This window comes from Tenrec ecaudatus, chromosome 2 (genome assembly GCF_050624435.1).
Source record: "Tenrec ecaudatus isolate mTenEca1 chromosome 2, mTenEca1.hap1, whole genome shotgun sequence".
In the NCBI taxonomy this organism is placed as follows: domain Eukaryota; kingdom Metazoa; phylum Chordata; class Mammalia; order Afrosoricida; family Tenrecidae; genus Tenrec; species Tenrec ecaudatus.
This window is the reverse complement of record NC_134531.1, coordinates 83775252-83798812: the sequence shown is the minus strand read 5'-3', so window position 1 is coordinate 83798812 and position 23561 is coordinate 83775252. Positions and strand designations below refer to the sequence as shown.

General features: G+C 36.4%; 1 non-coding gene across 1 annotated transcript; it reads left to right on the top strand.

The window, feature by feature from the left end:
- The first annotated feature begins 17100 nt into the window (after positions 1 to 17100).
- Positions 17101 to 17223, top strand: LOC142441654 (small nucleolar RNA SNORA26). The gene has a single exon (XR_012783014.1). It is a non-coding gene; the product is annotated as a small nucleolar RNA SNORA26 (small nucleolar RNA).
- The last annotated feature ends 6338 nt before the right edge of the window (positions 17224 to 23561 follow it).

The following is a 23561-nucleotide window of genomic DNA, read 5'->3' as shown; positions in this document are numbered from 1 at the left end:
CAGGACTGTATACTTATTCAATCTGTTTGCTGAGCAAATATGCAGGTAATTCAAATGGTTGTGTCATTTATTTAGCCAATGGTATGAAATTTAAAACATAGTTAATGAGCGGAAATTATACAAACATAAACCAGTTTCAGATAGTAATACAGACTACAATTTTTCGATAGCACTCATTAGCAAAGTCAGAGTCATGCCTCCAAGTGTAATTTATTTCACTGGAAAGCAAGGCAGGCTTTAAAACAGACTCTGTATGCTCACCCTTCATTGAAACCCCTCTAGTAAGTGATAAGAACCAAAGTCCAAGGAATGCCACTTTCATAACTTTGAGAAGGTAACCATTGGCTTCATCTTACACTGGGGTGTTTCAGCTTTAGATCCAAGGGCATGTGTAAATGCCATCAATCTGCTATAGGTGAATTTCAGGTAAATCCCAGGTGACACAGTGGGATTTCCACATGGAATCCTAGCATGCCCTGTGAAGAATCTTGTGTGAATTTAGACCGAGCCTAAAGTTCCAGTAATCTACACTACACACCCTGTATCACAAAGGGTTGGAAAGAAACTAGGTCAAAAATGTCAAATCGACACTATCAATAGAATTACCCTATGCCCCAGTAGGATGACTTACAATGTTCTCTATCATAAATGAAAATAATGTGTCCAAAATTGATCAGACATGTATATCAACTATAGGTTGGTGAATGGATTTAGGGCTCACATTTAATTATAGCCCAATCTGAGAACATTTATTTCTTATGAGATAGCCCTGCTCGATGCTTGCCCTCACTGGAGATATGAGTGCTATAACAAAGTTTGGTGAAGAAACTGTTCGGTAGCAGAACAGGGACCAGAATGTCTACCTGGCAAGGGCCAATTCAGATCCTGAGGGGGGCGGGGGTGTGTGAGTTGAGGGGTGGTACACCGAGGTGGGAAGTAAATCTGGATTGGCCCAATTTGGCCAGGTGGGCTTAAATCAGCCAATGGGGTCAACCAGTACAATGGACCACGCCTCCCAGCTGCAGGTCCTCCAAAACTGGAACCTGGAGAGCACTGCCCTCTTTTCCTCTTTTCTCCCTACTCCTCTGTCTCTTGCTAGGCCATGTTGTGGTCTCTCTCTCTCTCTCTCTCTCTCTCTCTCTCTCTCTCTCTCTCTCTCTCTCTCTCTCTCTCTCTCTCTCTTTCTCTCACCACAGGTCACCACATGTAAGGGTGCAGTCCTGTGTTCAGTGAACATTAAAACCTAAAACTTCAATCCTTTAAAAAAAAACTCACTTGGATCACAAACCAGGCTTCGGTGTGAGTTTCTTTCTCGAGTGAAACCAAGAATCAAGGTATTTCCACCCTAGGAATCTAACAAAGCCAGATAGTGCCCAGCTACCAGAAAGAATAGAGACTGTGCTCTTAAATGCTTGTCTGAAAATAAGCATCCAGCTGATTGAAACATCAACTACCCTAAATCTACAGAACCACACCAACTTGCATGATCACAGGGTTATAATAATAAACCCAAATCTGAAGGAAGAAATAGTAGCAGAATTTAAATTATTGACACCAGAAGGCTATATATCCATTTATACGGTCCTCAAAAGTATTAAGTCTTCAATGGATTCCTATGACCATAGTCCAGGGATAAAAATAACTTTTTCTGTCATCACACAGACAGCATGATAGGTCGATTATCGCTGATTTAGCTAGGTTAAAATGCAGTATCTTATCATTTCATGTTCCTTTTGACCCATTTTAAAGTTCTTCCAGTTTTAATATTTTCCGTTCTTTCTAGGATTGATTTTTGTTTTGTTCATGTGTTTGCTTAGTATTATTTTGCATGATTATGGTTTTTATTTATGATGTTCTGTATATGAAACCCAGAATAGATACAGTAATTGTATAGGTGCAAGGGAATGGAGGATGGGGGGGAAATGGAGAACTAATAAAGAGGTATATGATAAGACAATATCTTCAAATTGATTTTGATGATGATTATATACATTTATTTAATATGATTGCATGACTAAATAATATGATTTAAAGTATATACCAATAAAGGTACTAAATTAAAATAATCAGAGAAGCTGGATTATATGGATAGCATGACAGCAAGTTTGGAGGAAAGTTTGTTAATTTATGATATAGAGATGATGCAAAGTGGCTCATTGAAAGTGAGGAGGACTTGTAGCACTGGTTGATGAAGACAACCTAATATAAAGAAAACTGAAACTACCTCTATGAATTTCCCAGACTGTGAGTCTTTGCAGAGGAATGAACTCTCTCCGGTGCAGCAGCTGTTGCGTTAGAACTGTTAGCCTTAATGCTAGCAAACCAACTCCAAAGGATTACTTTTTAAAACACTTACGTTGTTGAAATGAGGTGAAATGTATAAGAAATGCTGAACATTGCTAGTTTCCTACTGGAGATATTCACGAGGAGTCGCCATCTTGCTGTTGTTAGATGGATTGCAGTTAGCTCCAGTTCACAGGGGGGCCCTATGCACAGCAGAAGGAAACAGCCCGGTGCCAATTCCACAATCCATGTTTTGTTAGAACCCGTAGATTAAGACACTATGTCAGTCCATCTCCTTGAGGTTTCTTTTTCCTCTTTTCCTCTGTCCCTCTGCTTTATCAAATATGATGTCCTCATCCAGGAACTGGTCTCTCCATCCAGGACCTGGGCACAGCTAGAGTACCAGAGAGGAAACTTCCTCATTCTTTCTTCTAAGGACGATTCTCACTGTACTTCCGAGACAGACCCATCTGTTCTTCTGCAGTCCCTTCTTGCAGTCCACAGTATTTTCAATATTCTTCACGAGCACCAACATTTAAAACCTTCAATTACTTTACATTCTTCACTGTGCAACTTTCACAAGAAAGCATTGCTTTCGGATCCAAACAAGATGAAACCTTCACAACTTCATTTCTTTACCACATTTATCATGATGTGACAGATCTTGTTGGTCTAGTTGTCAGAATTTTATTTTTCTTGACACTGAGTTGTAATCCTCAAAAAAAAGTTGAAAAGTTGAAAGCTGTAGTCCACATACTGATGAATGTCACCCTCAAAAATGCCCCCTTGTCTTTATATACTGAGCGATAAGGTCCCCAGAGTGAAACCAAGAAAACAAGAACAGCACTCATCACCATGCAGTCGATGGCTACTCATAGCAGCACTGTAGGACAGAGTACAACTGCGCATAGAGGTTCCTGAGACTGACTTTTCGTGGAGTGACTGACTGGGGATCTTTAAATGCTACCCTAGCAGTTAACAGCCCTCTAAATATATGGTTAAATGTTTAAATATATCATTTTATTTAAAGCAGAACAGTTTTATCCCTGTTCATTTATTATTTTAATATGCACATTACTCTTTTTTTCCCGAGAATTACTCTAAAAGTTTTAAATATTTTCTTTTATCAATTCCCTTAAAATAAAATGGAACTAATATATATAATAATTCCCCACTTTTCACAAAGATACTGTAATATACATTTTAAGTTATTTTTCATAACATATTTAAACACTGTAATAACAATACCTCCTAATATGTATAATGGAAGTACAAGATTGATTTGATGCTAGGTGTATCAGACCTTTTTTTGGCATGTTGATTTCTCAATCCTTGATCCAGTAGAAAGTGTGTATTTATTAATTTCAAATCTAATTCAAAAGTGATCATTTATTACTTTTACTCTTCATTTTCAGCCTAAAGACCCGTTGGGGCAGTTCTCTGCACATGGATTCAAATGCATGGAAACTAACAATAAAATAATGCATATTAATTATCTCTATAACTAATTTAGCTATTAGTTATGTTTTATACTATATATAGTTAAGGTAAATATATTCTGAGCAGCTCCAAGAACTTTATTGGTCTAAGGAATATTAACTTCTGTGATAGACAGGAACCAAAGAAAACATTTAATATTCTATTACTCAAAAATGGTAATTCAATAATATTGCATTTAGAGATTAGAGTTTAACTTCATTCAAAATTGAAAGATGGAAGAGATTATGATTTAAATTCTTCACTGAATTTTATGTTTGGCCAACACAGAAGACTGAATTTTAGATAAACTATGCACAGTGGTTATTTATATATATATATATGCAAAACAACAAATTCTAATTTTAAATACATGCAGTAGGTGTGCCCCTTGTCGCTGGAAAGTTAATTTTGCATGATTATGAATAACAAGAAAAGAGCAATATTCTTCATTCTATGAAGATAACAGAAAAACATAATGCTTTGTTTCATAAATGTATAACTATACCCTAATTTATTTCACAATTATTTTGACATTCTCCCAACACATAGTATGTTACATTGATCAATTATTAATATCAAAATGTTGGTGAAATCTGGAAAACAGATCATAGGAAGTACTTTAAATCATTTCATTAAAAAATGACAGTGAACTTCCCATTTTTGTGAAGATTATAGATGTCTTAACTTGTGTTATATCACAATATATTCTCCAAATTGAAACTGCTCTTACTACCAAGAAAAAGACACCAAACCTCATATATCTTATGGCATGCTGGTGGTAACATTATAATATCCTATGCTATCACATTTAATATATTATTTAAAAATATGTCACTATTTTCATATGAAATAAACAAACTCACTGCATTGGAATGAAGTCAGTACACAAGACTCGCATAATGTGTAGTCATCTACTATCTGGAAGATTCAATAATATTTGAAATGTCTGCCAATCAGACAGAATATGAAAGACTGGTAGGCATATCATTTCAGTGTATCTTAGGAATTGAGGACACAACAATGCTGCTCTCTAAATAAAAATATTATCATTTAATAAACAGACATGTTATAGATTGGATATTAGTTAATCAGCCAATCAGTTGCAAGTGGGATACAACATCGTTACTGAGGCCGCAGCTTTGATCCAATGCGATGAAGGTATTATTGTGGTCTGGTCTGCTTCACCTGTTTTCTTACAAAAACAGCAGATGACAGAGAATCAGGTATGTAGAGTGAACTATCTTTGCGGAAGAAAGAACAACCAAGAGAAGAATATGTGTTTCAGAGCTGAGACCTTTGCATGGCAAAACCCTAGAACCATGGAAAAGATAGGTGCCAAGGGATATAGAGAGCTCCAAGAAACAGGGGGACAAAGGATGTTTAAATGAGAGCTAACAGAAACAGACACTTTCCTTATATACATATATGTCTACTAAATTCATACATGTATGGAATTTATGTTACAGAAGCACTAGATAACTACAATATAATCTGATACTAGATGAGTGGGGTGTTACTCTAACAGATAACTAAAATTCAGAAGCAATTCTGGGATTAGATAATGGTAGTGGCCTGGAGAGTTTTAAGATGCTATGTTAGGCTAGGTTCTTTAGAGAATAAAAACTAATGATGTTTGTATGGGTATGCATATTAGAAGATAGTTATATCCAGAAATTCCTACTAAATCACCCCACATGATGGATTAGCAGCACTTTATTGCGAGTATACACAAACTTGTCCATAGTGACAGACAGGGACCAAGTTCCCAAAACCCTTAGGCCTAATCAGATTTGAGAACCCATTCAGACACTTCTATTTATGATTTTCTTTCAGTAGAATGACTCTCAGTAATGTGTTAGGCTGGGTTCTCTCAAGAAGCAAGACCAGTGATGTTGTATGCACATGAAAGTAGGAAGAAATTTGTATAAAAAAATGGGTCCCACTTTTGTAAAATTGATTAAGTCTAGGCTAGTTGAAGTCTGTGGGGCAGATGTAAGCCGAAAGCTTCTCCTGATGGCTATAGTAGCAGGCCTGGCTAAGGGGCAGCAAGAAGAGGAGTCAGGAAGACTACAGGTTGTAAAAGCTCCGTGGGCTATATTCAAGGGTGATGGTCTGCTCATGACTCATGGTATCGTCAGGTGATATAAAACTGGATGTCGATGCACCAGATGGAGGGTCCAAACCCAGTGGCAGAAATCAGCTTATTTCCACATATTGTCATTTTATACAAAGAGTAAGCCATACCCTGCATGAAACCTCCCTTATATCAGGGTTATGGCCAGATTAAGGATATCTTCAATGAGTATTCTCACCATAGCTGCTTGGTTTCTTCACAGAATATTTCATCATGAAGATGACCACACTATGCCTGATAATACCACGACAGAATACCTACTCACCCTTGCTGACCCAAAACCTGAGTAATAAACTGAGTACCCTGAAAAGGCTATGAGTGACATTACGGACATGCAGAGCCATGCTAGTGAGAGCACAACAAGAAGGGAGGGGCAGTAACACTGAGGTGGTGCAGAGGAAAGATCAGGTAGCAACAGAACCAGTAGTGTCAACTTCCCACATGGACGAAAATGTTGACTCGTAATGCATTTGGAGTTGGTTCCACCAGGTCAGACTGTTAATCAAGCTTACTATTGAGAGGCTTTGAAAAGATTGCATAGCAGTTTGTGACAAAAAGGCTTGATTTGTGGTACATGTGGGACTAGTTTTGCCAACACGACACTGCGCCTGCTCATATAGCCATCTCGGTGTGCTAGTTTTGGACAATAAATAGCATACCTCTCTTGTCCCATGGACTTTACTCACCTGACTTCATTCCATGTGACTTCCTTTTGTTTCTGTGAATGAAAAGGTACATGAAAGGACAGCAATTGGATAATGTAGAAAAGGTGAAGAAAAAAGAGAGGGGTGTGCTGTCAGCCATCCAAACCGATGAGTTTGAAATGTGTTTCCAAGAATGGAATCACAGATTTGACAGCTACATTAACTCTAATGAATTATACTTTTAATATTTTCATGTTTATTAATTTATTCCTGATTTTTTTTCTTTTTCTTTAACATTTTATTAGGGACTCATACAACTCTTACCACAATCCATACAAACATCATTAAGGTGACTAGGTTGTTTTTTTAAAAAATGTAAAATACATAGCTTTAAAAAATTCCACAGAGGGGGTACCTCCTCGTATATTATTGTAGTTGTAGGTGCCCTTTAATTGGGTCTGAAAATAGGTATTAAAATAAATAGATAAGTCACTGTCTAGCACTGTGCCATCCTCACAATTGTTATTTTATCTCACTATTGCAACTGGAGTGCCAATTCATCTTTTTGAAGGTAATCTTATTTTTTTCTGAATCTCCTGTTCCAGCTGTACTTCTTCCAAAAGGCATTTGTTCATTCTTTTGCAGTCTAAATTAATTTGATATACTTTGCTAACAGCCGCATTTACAGGTATCAGTTCTTTATCAGTGTCCAGCCTTCCACGGCATAAGGGGACTGAGATTGCTATGGCTTCGGTTTCAGTCAACATGACTGGGCTTTGATTCTCAGTGGTTTAGTAGTTTGAAAAAGCATGATGTGCAAAAGCAGATTTACTTTCGGCTGGGTCTGGATCCTACTTGTGGCTTGTCAATGTCCAGTCCTTTGGATTTGAGCCAGTGGCCTGCCATGTTGACTGGGCACCCCTGAAGTCCGCAGCAGCCCAATGACCATACATCGGTGTGCCTCTGTAGTGTGTAGTCTCTCTTTGACCCTCCGGTCTCCTGTTGAACAGGCCCTGAAGCTAGTTGAACCATCTGATTCATGGATGCGTTCCTTTTCCTACAATTGAGGGAGCTAGTCCTTTGATATAAACCTCTCTTCATGTCTGCATACATAAACTTTATTGGTTTTACTTTTCCATAGCACCCAGGAAAAAAAACAGGGCTGCAAAACGTTTTTGCTTTTTAACATGTTAAAGCATTCTTTTGAAGTTGAATTGCCTATGCAATACATCATTTGATTTCTTGAATCTTGCTTACATGAACACTGACGGTGGATCCTAGTAAAAATGAACTTGTTGACAAATTCAATGTTTTATCCATTTATCGTGATTTGGTTTAATGGTCTAATTATAATGCTATGTTTACAGTGAAGTATATTCCATATTGAAGTCTATAGTGTTTGATCTTTATCCTAAAGTACTTCAAATCATTTTGGCATTCAGCAATCAAGGTTTTCTAACCTGCTTATCAGTTTATTAATGAGACTTCCATGAATCCTCAATCCACATTCTTGTCCATATATTCCAACTTTTCAGATTATTTGCTCAACATGCAGATAATATAAGTATGGTGAGTCTATATAACCATGACATGCACCTTATCAAATTGTATACTATTCCATATTCCCTTGCTGTTGTTAGGTACCTTTGAGTTGACTGCAACTCACAAAGATGCTATGTACAGCACAATGGAATACTGCCTGGTCTTGTGCCAGCCTCAGAACTGTACTTATGTTTCAGTCCACTGTTGAACTCCCATGTCAACTTCAACAAGGGCCTTTGTCCTTTTCACTGGCCATCTAATTTTGGCGTGATGTCCTATTCCCCAGGACTGCTCTCTCCTGACAAAGGGATAAAAATACTTGAGAAAAGTTTTGCCATCCTTCTTTCTAAAGAGCATTCTAGACAGATTATTTTTATACTTTTGGCAATAAAGAGTACTTTCAATACTTTTCTTAAGCACCATAATTCAAAGGTCCCCATTCTTCTGCAGTCCACCCTTTTTCAATGGCCATCTTTCACATGTACATGAGATGATTAAATATACCATGGCTGGGGTTAGGTGCACCTTAGTCTTCAAAGTGTCATTCTTGTTAACAACACTTTAAAGAGATTTTGTACAGCAAATTGACCAATGGAGAGGAAAATGAATCCAAGATCAAAAGAAGAGATGGCAAATTGAATGGCAGTCTGTTGATGGTTCCTGGAATTTGTAGGCAAGATGGTAGGCCATGAATTCAAGTCCAAAGACAAGATGCAGGACATAGATTCAGCAAAAGGCAGTTAAATTTTCCATAGTTACTATATAGGAAGTTGGTCAAACCCAGAAGAAATCTCCCTTCAAATGCATAGGAGCTCTAGCTGAATAAAAGCTCTATACTCCACCCTTATCTTTGTACAGCTAATTGGCTGCTCACAGTATATCCCATTGTGGAGCTGATTACAGTGTGTTAGGTAATATCATGGGAAATTAGTTGGCCTCAAATGCCAAAGCACCGAAAATTCGGGACCAACCAAGTTGACACAAAGCTGAGCTATCAAAACATATTAACATGCTGGGATATGCAGATGAGACAGGTTTGCATGGTAAAAGCCAAGAGGACATGAAGCACTTGGTGTTTCACATCAAAGCCCGGGGTCTTCAGTATGTACTCCAGTTTAATTTTTTACATTCCCAAATAAGACCAATAGACAAACTCTTAATACATTGAGGAAAGATTGAAGTTACCAAGATTTTATTTTGCTTGGATCCAGAATTAATGCTAATGGGCGCAGTAGTCAATAAATCAAAGGATAGCTTATCTTGAGCAAACTTTCTGCACTTTTTTAAAGTGTTGAAGATCAAAGATATCACTTGGAAGACTATCGTATTGTCAATCCAATCAAATGCTTGTGATCATAAAGGAAGAATGGAGAATGGATGCATTTGAATAACGGTCCTGGCAAACACTGCTGAAAGCACCCTGGTCTGCCAAAAGGACAAACAGATAAGCCTTGGAAGAAGTACAGCCAGAGTCCTCCTTCGAAGTGAGGACGGCAAGACTGTATGGATATACTTTGGATGTGTTATCAGGGGAGATCGGTATCTGAAAAAGGGCATCATGCTTAGTAAAGTAGAAGGTCACTGAAAAGAGTAAGGCCTACAATGATATGGATTATTTCCGTGGCTACAACAATGGACTAAAACAACAATTGTCAGGCTGATACAGGACAGGGCCGGGTTTCCTTCTGTTGCAGAGATTTGCTATGATTTGGAATCAAATAGAGGGTGCCTACTAAGAATAACAATTTTCACAAATCTCGTGGAAATATCAACACTTAATTTAGAAAACATGTGCTATGACAATGTAGTAGAAGATTATTCTAGGTCAAGGTCATACTATCTCATAAAGCCAGGGAAGCAAAATGAAGTTGCATCAATTCAATGAACCAACTCAGAAAAGGAATGCAAGATTAGAGTAAATCTTCCTGAAGTTACCCAACAATTAGCAAAATCAACAGCAATATTTTAATGAAGTTTTAGAAGTGTTATTGGAATACAGACAAGTCCAATATTATTTTCATCTTGTGCTACAAAATATCTTGCAAAACTAATAATTATTAAAACTTATATATATTTTAAAATTTGATATATATATATATGACCCAATTTCACCCTTACATCTGAAGAACAATATTAAATTATAAAAGAGTCTATGCTTTGCTAATACAAATAGAATTTTTCTGTTTATTATTTTAAATTGTGAAAAATTATTTTACTAGGCAAAAAACTAACTAGGAATACTTAGAAAAATAAGCTAATTTTTAACAGTTGGGATTGCATTGGCAACAATTTGGGGAATATGGAGAGATAATAAATAAAGACTTTGCTGGCAAGTAAATAATTTGGTTCAGTAGGGGAGAAAATTAAATTAACTGCTGGAAAGAGAAAGACTTCTTTTTCCATAGTTTTCTGCCTTATTGAAAAATCATTAAGTGCGGTGTGTGAACCAAGTGATTGCATCCAAATTCAAACTGCATTAATTATTATCTATCAAGGGAGGGGGGGGGTTGGCTTGGCTTGTATGTCTTGTTGTGCTCTCATGACTTCTTAAAATATATTTTAAACTCCAATATAGGGAGAGAGATCTTTAAAATAATGGTACAGACTGATTAATCCAATTGAATGTATAAACAGCATTTCTCTTCATCAGTAGATTTAATTAAGCAAACCTTAAAATAGTAGGATGGTTCTTAAAGTGTATATTCCAGCAACTTATTACTACCTGAAAAATGTAAGGAAATTCTATATTTCACTATAAAGGAAAAGGTTAAAAATAACATAAAATGTAAACAGGAAATCGAGAACTGAAAACTCAAAATACTCAATAAAATCTATTTACCAGTAAGCATTAACATAGCATTTTGAATGCAGCTTAAAGAATTAATGAAGTGGCTCTTCCCAGAGATCTAGTCAAGTTGATTTCTTCATTCTATCTGAAGAAGTCCATATGTGTTGTGAGTTTGTGTTGTTAAAAAAAGTATAATGATGAAGAAATCGTTGGTCTTGCAAAATTCTTTCATGAAATCTCCAGCCTCATTTCTATCAACAAAGCCATATTTTCAGACTACTGTTCTTTCTTCTTTTTTTTCCAACTTTTGCATCTGATCACCAATAATTATCGATGCATTTGATTACATATTTGATCAATTTTGGACTGAATACTTTGGTAGAATTTTTTAATTTCTTCCTCCATAGCTTTAATGGTTAGCACATAAATTTGAATAATAGTTATATTCACTGGATTTCTTTATATACTTCAAGATATATCAGGAAATGTCCTTTTTTGATGTTGAATGTGAAACAATGCCTTTTGAATTTCTTCTTCCTCATAGTAAACCTATGGTTGTCTTATTTAAATTGGCCTTATGCCAGTCAATTTCAGATCAATAATGCCTAGATATCAAGTTTTATTTATTGTATTTCATTTTTTACTACACCTGATTTTCCCTGATTCACATTTTGTGTATTCCAGCTTACAGTTATTAGAGGTTAACTGGCGATTCTTCCCCTTTTGAGTCATGCCACGTCAGCGAATGGAAGTCCTTGAAGCTACTTAATCTATTCCATTGTGGTTCACACTGCTTTGAGAAGGCAGTATTCTTCAGTCATATTTTGAATGTCTACTAATCTGAGGGGTTTGTCTTCCAGGGTTTATCTGAAAATGTTCAACTGCTATTCATAAGATATTCAGTGTCTGACATTATACCAGTGCTATTCAATATTCAATGGCTAATTACTCAGAAATGGAATGCCTATTCCTTATATGTAGTTTGTTCATAGGCTGGAAGCCCTGCTAAAACCAAAGAAGCTTGAGTGAGCCCAGTGATATCTGACACATGGGTGATATAGCTTGTACAATCAGAACAACACATAAGTCATCAAAATACAGACATGAAACAAGTGATATCATTGATGATGTCAGAGGGATGTTGACTGAAAGCAGAGAATACCACAGAAATGTTTGGGTTTGATTGATTATGCAAGCCTTTGCATAATCTTTTTTTGCATTTGGATGTATGGAACATAACAAAACTCTGGATATTATTGACAAGAATGGGAATTTCAGAATAATCTCATTGTACTCATTGGAAACCTGTACAGAGACAATATGTAGTCTTTCTGACAGAGGAAGTGGATACTTCATGCTTAAAAATTAGGAGAAGTTTATTTCAGGGTTGTATCCTTTCCTAGTTTATTTATTCAAACTGATTGTTTAGTAAATAATCTAAGAAGTTAGACTATAAAATGAAGAACCAAGGACCAGTATTATAGGGAAACTCATTAACAATCTGAGATATAAAGATGAAATAATAATATCATGTCATATAAGCTTAATATAATTGAAAAGGACTTGATGAATTTCCCAGTGAAGATCAAAGAATAGAGACTTCAGTATGAACTAAAAAATGATGTAAAAAAAATCCTCACAACTGGACAAATAAGCATTAACATTATAAATGGAAAATATTATGAAATTTTCATTTTGCTTTGATCTACAATCATCAGTCATAGCAACAGCAGTCAAGAAATCAAACAACTTATTGCATTCAGCAAAACTGCCATACAAGACCTATATTAAGTGTTAAAGAGCAATATCTTACTGTGAGGACTAATCTATAATACCCCATGACATGGTATTTTTAATTTCTTCCTATGAAGGAGAAAGCTGGGCAATGAATAAGGTAGAGTAGAAAATCATGATGCATTTGAATTTTTATGGTGTAAACTAGGAATATAGAAAACTAACTCACTGCTGTCAGGTCAATGTTGACTTCTAACAGCTTCATAGCACAGGGTAGAACTGCCCAAGAGTTTCTGAGATTCTATCTGTTTATGAGAGTAGATGCCTACTGGTTTTGAACTGCCAGCTTTGCAGATCGCAGCCCGATGCTAAACCATGTCACCCAGGTTTCCAGGAATATTGAAGCACCATGGAATCCCAAAACAGAAAAAATATATATCTTATAGGGCTGAGAGCAATACAATTTCTTAGAAGATAGGATGATGCCCTTTGGAAAAATTATCAGGAAAGAACAGGGGATGATGTCCTTTGGGAATATTATCAGGAAAGACAAGTCCCTGGGAAAGACACCAAGCTTGGTGAAGTAAAAGGGCAGTGAGAAAGAACAGATAAGGAAGGAGCTGGGGAGACAGAGGGGCTGAAACAATAGGCTCAAATATCCTGTTGTGAAGATTGCATAAATGGAGGCACTGTTTTGGTCTTTTTTTATATGAAGTCTGTATGCATCAGAGCCAATTTAAGCATCACTAGCAACAATAACATTAATTTTTTAATGCTATGTAAAGTTTTGATTATGTTATTCTTAGTGCCCTTGAGTTACTTCCAACTCATAGCTTCACAATGTGCAACAGAATGACACAATGCCTGGTTTGTGCCATCCTCGCAATTGTTCTTATGTTGGAGCCCATTGTTACAGCTGCTATGCCAAGTCATCTCATTGAGACATTCTTCCTCGTCACTCCTGTAAGCAAGTCCAGAATATGTGACACAAGGTTTTGCCATCTTTGCCTCTAAGAAGCATTTTGGCTGTACTTCTTCCAAAACAAATTTATATTTTTCTTTTGTAGTCCATGATATTTTAAATATTCTTCACCAGCTCCATAATTCAAACGCATAGATTCTCCATCAGTCTTCCTTGTTCAATGTGCAAATTTCACATACATAGGTGGTGACTGAAAAATATTATGGCTTGACTTAGGTACTTTTAGACTTCAATGTAACATCCTTCCTTCTCAACACTTTAAAAAAAGTCTTGTTCAACAGATTTATGCAATGCAATACACCCCTTGATCTCTTGAATGTTACTTCCCTGAATGAGCAGGATGAAATTCTTGACAACTTCAATATTTTTCCCATTTATCACAATGTTAAATATTGGTACAGTTATGAGGATTTTGGTCTTCATGACACTGAGTTAAAATTCATACTTGTGTTAGTCTGGGAAGACTAGAGAAACAAATTCATAGACATTTACATGTGTACAAGAAAGAGCTTTATATACAAAGGCAATTAAATATTGAGAAAACATCCCAGCACAGTCTAGATCAAGTCCATAAGTCAGGTATTAGCATATATGTCTGATACCAATCTAAAAGTTCCTCTTCAGACTCACAAAACACATGCAGTGATGTCAAATGCAGGATGGTTACAGGCCAGTGGGTGCAAAGTCTTGTGGATCCAGTGACAGTGGAAGCATATCAGTGAGGTTGGGGTCTCCATGTGACTCCTTCAGCTCAATGGCTCTAACGTAGCTTCATTGGTCTTGTCAACTGCAATGTCTACCAGGGATGCAGAGTGTGTCCCACCTCCAACAAGCCTCCAAATGAGGTCATCAAGCTGTGAGCTGATTGACAGGCTAAACACCACCTCTTCATTTGTAAGTCTCAAATTGACAATAGATTAGGTAACTACCAAATACTTAAGGCTAACTCCTTCATCAGCAAGGGTGTCGAGTCCTCCTCAGTTTCAGCCAGCAAGGTAGTGTTATCTGCACATTGCAGGTCGCTAAAAATCTTTTCTCCAATACTGATACCAAATTCTTCTTCATACAATCCATCTCTCTGGTTATCTTCTCAGCAAACAGATTGAATTCTTGTACTGAATAGATACAACTCTGACACACATTTTTCCTGACATTAAACCATGCATTAGTACCTTGTTCTGCTCACACAAGTGCCTCTGGATTCATCCAAAGGTTCCAGTGAATTATTCTGGGATTTCCATTCTTCTCAGTGTTATCCATATGCTTTTTTTTTAAAAAAATGATTCACACAGTTGAATGTCATTGTGTAGTCAATAAAACACAGGAGAACATCTTCCTGGTATTCTCTGATTTCAACTCCAACAGCCATCTTACTTCAGTGATGGTATGTCTTGTTCCAAGTCTTCTGAATCCAATTTAAAGTTCTGATATCTCCCTGTTAAGATACTGATGCAACTGTTGTTGAAATATTTTTAGAAAAATTTTGCATGTGTGTAATATTAATGATATTATTCAGCATTCTGCTGGGGAAACTTTCTTTGGAGTGGGTACAAATTCTGATTTTTTTTTCTAGTCAGTTGGCCATGTAGCTGTTTTACAAATTCCTTAGCATAGATGAGTGAGTGCTTCCAATGTTTCTATCAATTTATTGAATTATTTAAATTGACATCCCATCCATTCCCAGAACCTAATGTTTACAGTGAAATTGGACTTCTTCCTTCAGTACCATTGATTTTTGACCATACACTATCTCTTGAAAAGGTTGAACGTCAATGTGTCCTTTTTGGTACATTGACTGTGTAGTCTTCCCATCTTCTTTTGCATCACTCAGTCTTTTCCACACCACTTATCTGTCATTTTGTCATCCTGTGGTGGCTTGTGTGCTGCATTGATGCTAGAAGTCATGCCACTGGTATTTCAAATTCTAGGAGGGTCAAGTCTCAGTGGTACATTAACAATAAAGACAGACTAAGAAGAAGAAATAGGCTGTCACATCAGAGAAATTAGCCACTGAAAACCTTGTGGATAGCATGGAAACATTGTCTGTGACAGAAAAACTAGTAAACAAAAGCTTTGAAAATACATACCTTAAATGCAAGTGAAACATCTGTGCTGGATATATATATTCATGCAAAATGGATGAATGAATTGTGCATGAACAATATTCAATTTCTAATAACCACAATATATCATTTTGAAAGAGAGTAGAAGTAGAGATTAAAAATTAACATGGAATTCTCTAGCTTTTTAAATCTGACCAGAGAATTAGAATACAGCAAGAGTCATTGCCTTCAGGGTTACGTAGAACACAATGCGAGTTCTAAGACCCACCACAGGAAATCAAGTGTTCTCCGAAGAACATCACACAGAATATTTGGCTGCCCTATGCATATGAAAGCTATGGCTGTACTATAGCACACTAGCTTTATGATAGAGTTATGACAATTATTTGAAATATAGTGAAACCGACCAAAGTGTGACACTGACACACCACGTGAGCACCAACTGCTGGAAACCTGGTGCGTACTCATTTGTTTTAGCAAGATTACCACAAATATTGAATCTGTGAGAGAAAAAAAAACAACAATTTCAAAGCACAATAGAGCAAGTCACAAAAATAAGAAATATACGTAAAGGAACTTTTACTGCTAGTGCAAAGCCAGCATAGAAGAGTAAAATGAAAAAAAATGTTTTGAGTGGTCAGTTAAACTAAGAATGGAGAAGTTTCCATGCACTTTTTAAATAGTGAATTTTGAATAAAATTACTGGTCTATTTTCATGAGGATAATGTGGCTATAGGACAATGCAAGCCAACTATTTTGTTGAACAGGGGAGCAAATAATTAAAAAGAGGGAAAATAATTGTTTAAAGTGAGATAAATTCACATTCATTGCATATAGATATGAAGCATTAGAAGTATTGTTGAAAAAAGAAAAGTCCATTATTTAATATTTATTTAACTATAATAAAGAGATATAGAAAGTGTACATATTATGATTATCAATTTTATTTACAAAGTGAAGACAATCAAAATTTAAATTAATGAGGAGACCACCTACATGGCTGTCAGAGGCCATTTTACTTTTCCGTTTCTCAAGTTCTTATACTGAAGTAATTGATATTGTGATGCTACACATATAAAGTTAATTTTGTTCTTTTGTCCCATATATAGGGAAGAATAAAGCATCTGACTTCTTTTAATACAAATTATACTTGGAAAATCCATCCATTCAATTTTCATTAATTTTAAGTGGTTTAATCACAAGCTTCATGTTATTATATTAGGTGATTAAATCACATTTTATTTTCTATTCAACAGTTGATAGTATTTTGTTAGTTTCCTATCTGGAGAAGTTCAATTGGCAGAGTGACAGACTATCAATTGTTCACTTGTAAATTCAGGTTGAAGCTAAAGAAAAAATCTAAAATGCACAAGACCAATATAGGACCTTGAGTAGACACAATCTGAATTTTAAGTATGTGTCATACACAGATGTGACTCATGCCCTTTCTTGTGCCCTTTTAAGGTTGCTGCAGTACTTTAAGAGGCTAACACAGAAGGATAAACCTAGTCTCCATAAAAACCCAGAGAGGAGATCAGTAGAACCGTCTTTGGATCCTGTTTGGAGTCACAGCTGAACCAGAAAACAAAACAAACAAACAAAAAGATATGACTCGTGGAACACTAATGATGGAAGACTTGATAAGCTATGAAGAAAATACTATCACGATTGGATGAAAGCTTATTAACAATTTGTGACAGGCAGATGACAAAACTTGGCTTACTGAAAGTAAGAAGGACTTCAATTACTTACTGATGAATTCTCAAATATGGATAGAAAAAAATCAATGTAAAGGCTGCCCCAGGCTGGGGGAGAGGTGGGTAGAGAAGGTCACCATGTACCACACACCAAAGAAGGGGGTGGGCCCCGGGGCTGGGCACCACTGGCAGCAACCTTTGGCAGCAGCCCCACCTCAAAGCAACAGCCCCCCTGGGCAGGGCCCAGCCTGAAGGGCAGGGGTCAGTATAACAGAAACATAAATGTTGACTCCCCCCACCCCCCCGTGGGTTTATTCTGTAACATGACTTGTGGATATTTATATAAAAATGAGTGTTACCAAAAAAAAATCAATGTAAAGAAAATAAAATCCTTAAAGTCAAATCAACAGTATCATGATAAAGAGAAAAGATTCAAGTTCTTCTGGATTCATCGTGCTTGAGTTTTCAGGCGATACTCATGAAAGCAGTAATCAAGAGACCTAAGGAGACACTGCCTGGAGCACGCCTTCTGCACAAGGCCTCTGACAGTGCCAAAGAGCAGAGAGATTGCTTTGAGGAAAAAGGTACACCTGACCCAAGCCGTGGCATTTTTCATTACCCCAGATACAGGGGAAAGGTGAACACTGAATAAGGAAGACTGAAGAAAAGACATGCATTTGAACTATGGTGCTGGTGAGGAATACCGAAAGTACCAGGGACCGCCAGAAGAACAGACAAGTGAGTTTGGGAAGAGAAACGGCCGGAAATCTCCTAAGAAGAGATCGTGGTGAGACTTTGTCTAACGTCCTTTGGGCATGTTATCAGGAGAGACCAGTCCCTGGAAAGGACAGCATGCTTAATGAAGAAGAAGGACAGTGAAATAGAGGCAGACCCTAAACACAAACAGATTGAAATGGTAACTGCAAACAGGGCTCCAGCATAAGAACAGCTGTGAGGACGTTGTCGGACGTGTGGTGTTTTGTTCTGTTGTGTGTAGGGTCATGATGATGGAAGCGACTTCAGGGAACCCAAAGAAATGAAATCACATTTATAATATATATACACATACACAAATAAATCGAACTAAATAGAAATCCAAGTAATAATTCACATGTGTGTGGAAAGATTAATGTCAATCAAAAATTAATTGGGTAAAATTTTCACATTTTTCTCAAATGTTACATAAATAATAGAATATTTATCCAAGTTGGGGCATGGATTGACCCAATCTCATATTCTACACAAAAATAGATTTGAATTTCAGCTATTTTTATCTTACATATAACAGAATAAAACTACCAAATAAAATATTTATAGGAAAGGCCATCAGATAAATTATTTGCATTATTTTAGAAATGAAACACAGTACACTGCCACCAAATCCATTGACTCACAGTAACTGAAGGCTTTCCAGGCTTTCAGATCTTTCAGAGCGCAGGCTTCATCCTTCTCTCATGGGGCCGCAGGTGGTCCAGAGAGTCAAATAGTCGATTAGCAACCCAATGTTCACCTTGATAAGAACATCACAGCTGAATAAGAAATCTTCCTTAGAATGAAAAAGAATAAATATGCTTTGGTTTAAAAAAATCGGTCACAAAGAAATTTTTTGTAGAAGCACAAAAGAAAATCTTCTGAAAACATCAATGGAATAATAAATAGACAAGCCATGGGTGTTTCACATGTCTTGAAAAGCAACATAGTTTCAGCGTTTAGGAAGAATGTAAGTAATTCATTGATAGGCAAACAATAAAAAACTGGTTTGAAGACAAACGCTTTATCAAGTAAAATATATGAACACTAAATAATCACATGAAAGAATGATATTGTATGTCATAGGGATATGCATAACTAAATCTCAGCAAAATGCAATATGAAACCACTTAGAATGATCACAATTTTATAGGTAATAACAATATCAAATGCTGTCCACCTTGAGAAGCAAAGAGAATTCTCATGTGTTGTTTGAGGGAATGTAAATTGGTGCAAACATTCAGAAAATTATTTGAATTCTTTTTATTTGTTTGTTTTGAAGAATTTAAATATAAGCCAAACCAGTGGCAGCATTCCCATCTTTAAATATTTTGAAAATGTATTTTTTCAAAAAGTGTTCATAAGAATTTTATGTATGATATCAAAAGAATTGGAAATAATCTAGATTCAAACCAAGAAGATAAATATTAAGCCTGTATGTTTATTAAAATGATAATACACAGCAACCACTGCTATGAATTACACATACATTTCATAATCAGACCTTGGGTGGTGCTTCCTTCTTTCCATTCTTCGAAAAATCATTTTCCTGTTATTTTTCCACTAGCATATGTACTCTGTCAAGTATTCAAACTAGATCACATAGATAGAGAAAATTGTGATATGCTTTGCTTTGTCTCGCTTGCTTACCAAATGTCAATGGTTCAAACCTACCAGCCATGCTATAGGAAAAAGTTGTGGTTTACCTGCTGCAATGAAGATTTGCAGACTGAGAAACCATATTAGATCACTATGAGTTAGAAGCAGTTTGATGGTCCTGGGTTTGATTATAAAGCGTTCAATAATGAGGTTTAGATAATGTACACTGTAATTTGATTTGAGACCATATGAAAGTATTATCAGTAATCAGAGTTAAAACAAAATTAAAGGAATGGTTTTACAATTACTACAGGAATTTTACAAATTTACATAATTTTTAACTTTTATTTAATGACAAAACATAATAAAACATGTGATTATTATGTTCCATCGAGTAGGTTCTGACTAGTTGCACAACAGAATGAAACACTACCAGGTCCTATGCCATAAACATTGTAAAACTTTGGTGAAATGATTAACTCTGAACAAACATACAATTGACTTAACTTTTCCAGATTTATTTAATCTTTAATAAATATTTTTAAGTTACCATATACATTATGAATTATGGATCAGTAAATTTTATTTTCAATTTTTTTGTGCTTGTATTTATGAGTGTATATTTCCCTTAAACAGATGATGATTTCAGCTTTTGAAAATTATTTCAGCAATAATCATACTATTATGGTTCTTTAAAATAAGCTTTCTATGCTTTTAGCATTAAACATTTTGAAACTATGAAAATACTTATCTATAAATAAACACAGGAGTTAGTTAATTTTGCTTTTCGGATGTTAAGAATATGTTGGAGGCAACAGGGAGTATTTTATCAATGTCATCAGCAAGGAAAGGATTAATTGCTGTCATGTTCTTGGTATACTAACTTGTGGGGTAAAAATTACATTTTGTAACCTCAGGACCTTAATAAAAAATAACAAGATTTGATCTGGTATTAATCTGCAGCTACCAGTGGTAGCCCTTCCATAGTAAAAGATTGCAAGGTTGGCAGTGTGAACTTCTAAAAAGAAGCAAGTATACTTATCAAGAAACTCCACTTGGTAAAGGTAAAATGGAAGGACACTCTCCAAATCAAGAATGTGATGAAAGAAAAGGCACACGAAAATCCTTGAATGTTGTGTATATGTTCAATAGTGAATTATAACAGTCATATATTAAAATCACACATCCAAAGAGCCATCTTTGACTGTGTTTATCTAAAATTATTCCTGGAAAATTACAGTGATGTTGCATTAAAACTAAAACGAACAATTTTTAAATAACATTCAGTAGTGGCGGAGGGGCATTGGGCCTCTACTCAAGCACTCCCTCAATGCATGAATGCTTTCTTCAATTAAATTGGCATTCTATGATGCTCACCCTCCCGACACAACTACTGAAACCAAAGCAGGTGAACAAGCAAATGTGGTGAAGAAAGCTGATGGTGCCCGGCTATCTAAAGATATAGCGTCTGGGGTCTTAAAGGCTTGAAGATAAACAAACGGCCATCTAGCTCAGAAGCAACAAAGCCATTATGGAAGAAAACACCAGCCTGTGTGATCACGTGATTCCGAAGGGATCAGTTATCAGGCATCAAAGAACAAAAAATCACATCATTGGGTGCACACCTCCATGATAGGATTGCTGAAGACATGCAGGTGCATAAGCAAATGTGGCGAAGAAAGCTGATGGTGCCCGGATATCAAAAGAGATAGTGTCTGGGGCTTAAAGGCTTGAAGGTAAACAAGCGGCCATCTACCTCAGAAGCAACAAAGCCCACATGGAAAAAACACACCAGACTGTGTGATCACGAGGTGTTGAAGGGATCAGGAATAAGGCATCATCAGAAAAGAAAAAATCTTGCCATAGTGAATGAAGGGGGAAGTGCAGAGTTGAGACCCAAAGCCCATTTGTTAGCCACTGAAGGGGTCTAGGGGAGGAGATGAGTCAGTTAGGGTGCGATGTAGCACCGATGAAGAATACAGCTTTCTTCCAGTTCCTAAATGCTTCCTCCCCACCTCCCCCAACTACCATGATCCGAATTCTACCTTGCAAGTCTGGATAGAGCAGAGGATGTACACTGGTGCAAATAGGAGCTGGAGGCACAGGGAATCCAGGGCAGATGATACCTTCAGAACCAGGGGTGTGAGGGGTCACACTGGGAGGGTAGATTGTGAGTGGATTGGAAAGAGGGAACTGATTACAAGGATCTACATGTGACCTTCGCCCTGGGGCATGGACAACAGAAAATGGGGTTAAGGGAGACGTCAGACAGAGAAAGATATGACAAAGTAATAATTTATAAATTATCAAGGGCTCATGAAGGAGGAGGGAGCGGGGAGGGAGGGGAAAGAATGTGGACCTGATGCAAAGCGCTTAAGTGGTGAGCAAATGCTTTAAAAATGATGAGGGCAAAGAATGTACAGATGTGCTTTACATAATTGATGTATGTATGGGTTGTGATAAGAGTTGTATGAGTCGCTAACAAAATAAAAGGAAAAAGAAAAAGAAAAAAAAGTGAGTGGCAATCATAATGGTTTATGGAACGAAACCCTAAGTTTAATTACTAGTTTGTATGTGTCACCTTTTTTCAACCCACATAAATTCTTTCTTCTTCAAAAAACTTTTCTTTCTGAAATCCCCCCATGACCCTCACCCATTTTCATTCTTCTGTCTCGGTTTATATCCGGAATCTAAAATCAACAAGAAGTCCAACATTATGTACTCCTTAACTAAGCCTCTCTATATGAGAGGACTTTAAACTTGGTAAAAATGAATTTTATTAGCTTGTAATTCCTTTTTTCCCCATGAACCTTTTGAAGCATCCTCCTTTGTGTGTGTATGTTTCTTCTCTGTGTACATGTATATTTAGGTCTCAGTAAAATTTTATTAGGGATATCATTGTTGATATCAAATCGATTCTGACTGGAAACACAAAATAACAGAAAGATGCTTATTTGTGTTTTATTGACTATGAAACAGCATCTGCTTGTGTGAAACATAATAAACTATGACGAAACTTCAGAAGAACGGGCACTCTAGAACACTTACTTGTGCTCATTTGAAACCTACACAAGGATCAACAGGCAGTTTCACAAACAAAACAAGAAAAATTAATCTATGGTTTAAAATCTGAAAAAGTGTTTGTCAGGGACATACCTTTTCACCATACATATGCAAACTATATGCTTAGCAAATAATCAGAGAAGCTGGTTTCTATGGACAAGTACATGACATCAGGATTAAGAGAGGCTGATTGACAACCTGCTATATGCAAATCACACAACCTTACTTGTGAAAATGAGGAGGACTTAAAGTGTTTACTGGTGAAGATTAAGGAATGCAGCCTTCTGCATAGATTTCAGCTCAATGACAAGAAAACAAAGCCCCACAAGTGGACCCATACGTGACACTGTGATAAACAGAGCAAAGAGTTAAGGTGTCAAGGACATTATCTTGTTTGGTTCCACAGTCAATGGATCCAATCCACAATCATGGCATCCGCGGTCAAGAGATCAAGTAACACGTTGCATTTAGCGAATCTGTTGTGCAAGACCAATTTAAAGTGCAGAGTGCATTAGACAGTAGTTAACTGATATGCCTTGTTAGTCACAATAAACACTATTCATTGGTTAATGTGTATAGTGTTCTGTAACTTTAGCATAATATTGTGTAGGCTTCAACCGCTAGGGAGCAGCATTACTTTAATACATAAGGCTCACTGTGAAGTGCATATGGCTTCTCAGAGGAAAAACAAGTGTTAGTAATAACAGAAGTAAAACACAAAGGAGTATTGACTCTTAAGTGATTTTTTAAGTTAACAAACAGCAGAAGATGGAACATCAGTATTATTGCTTATGCCTAGACAT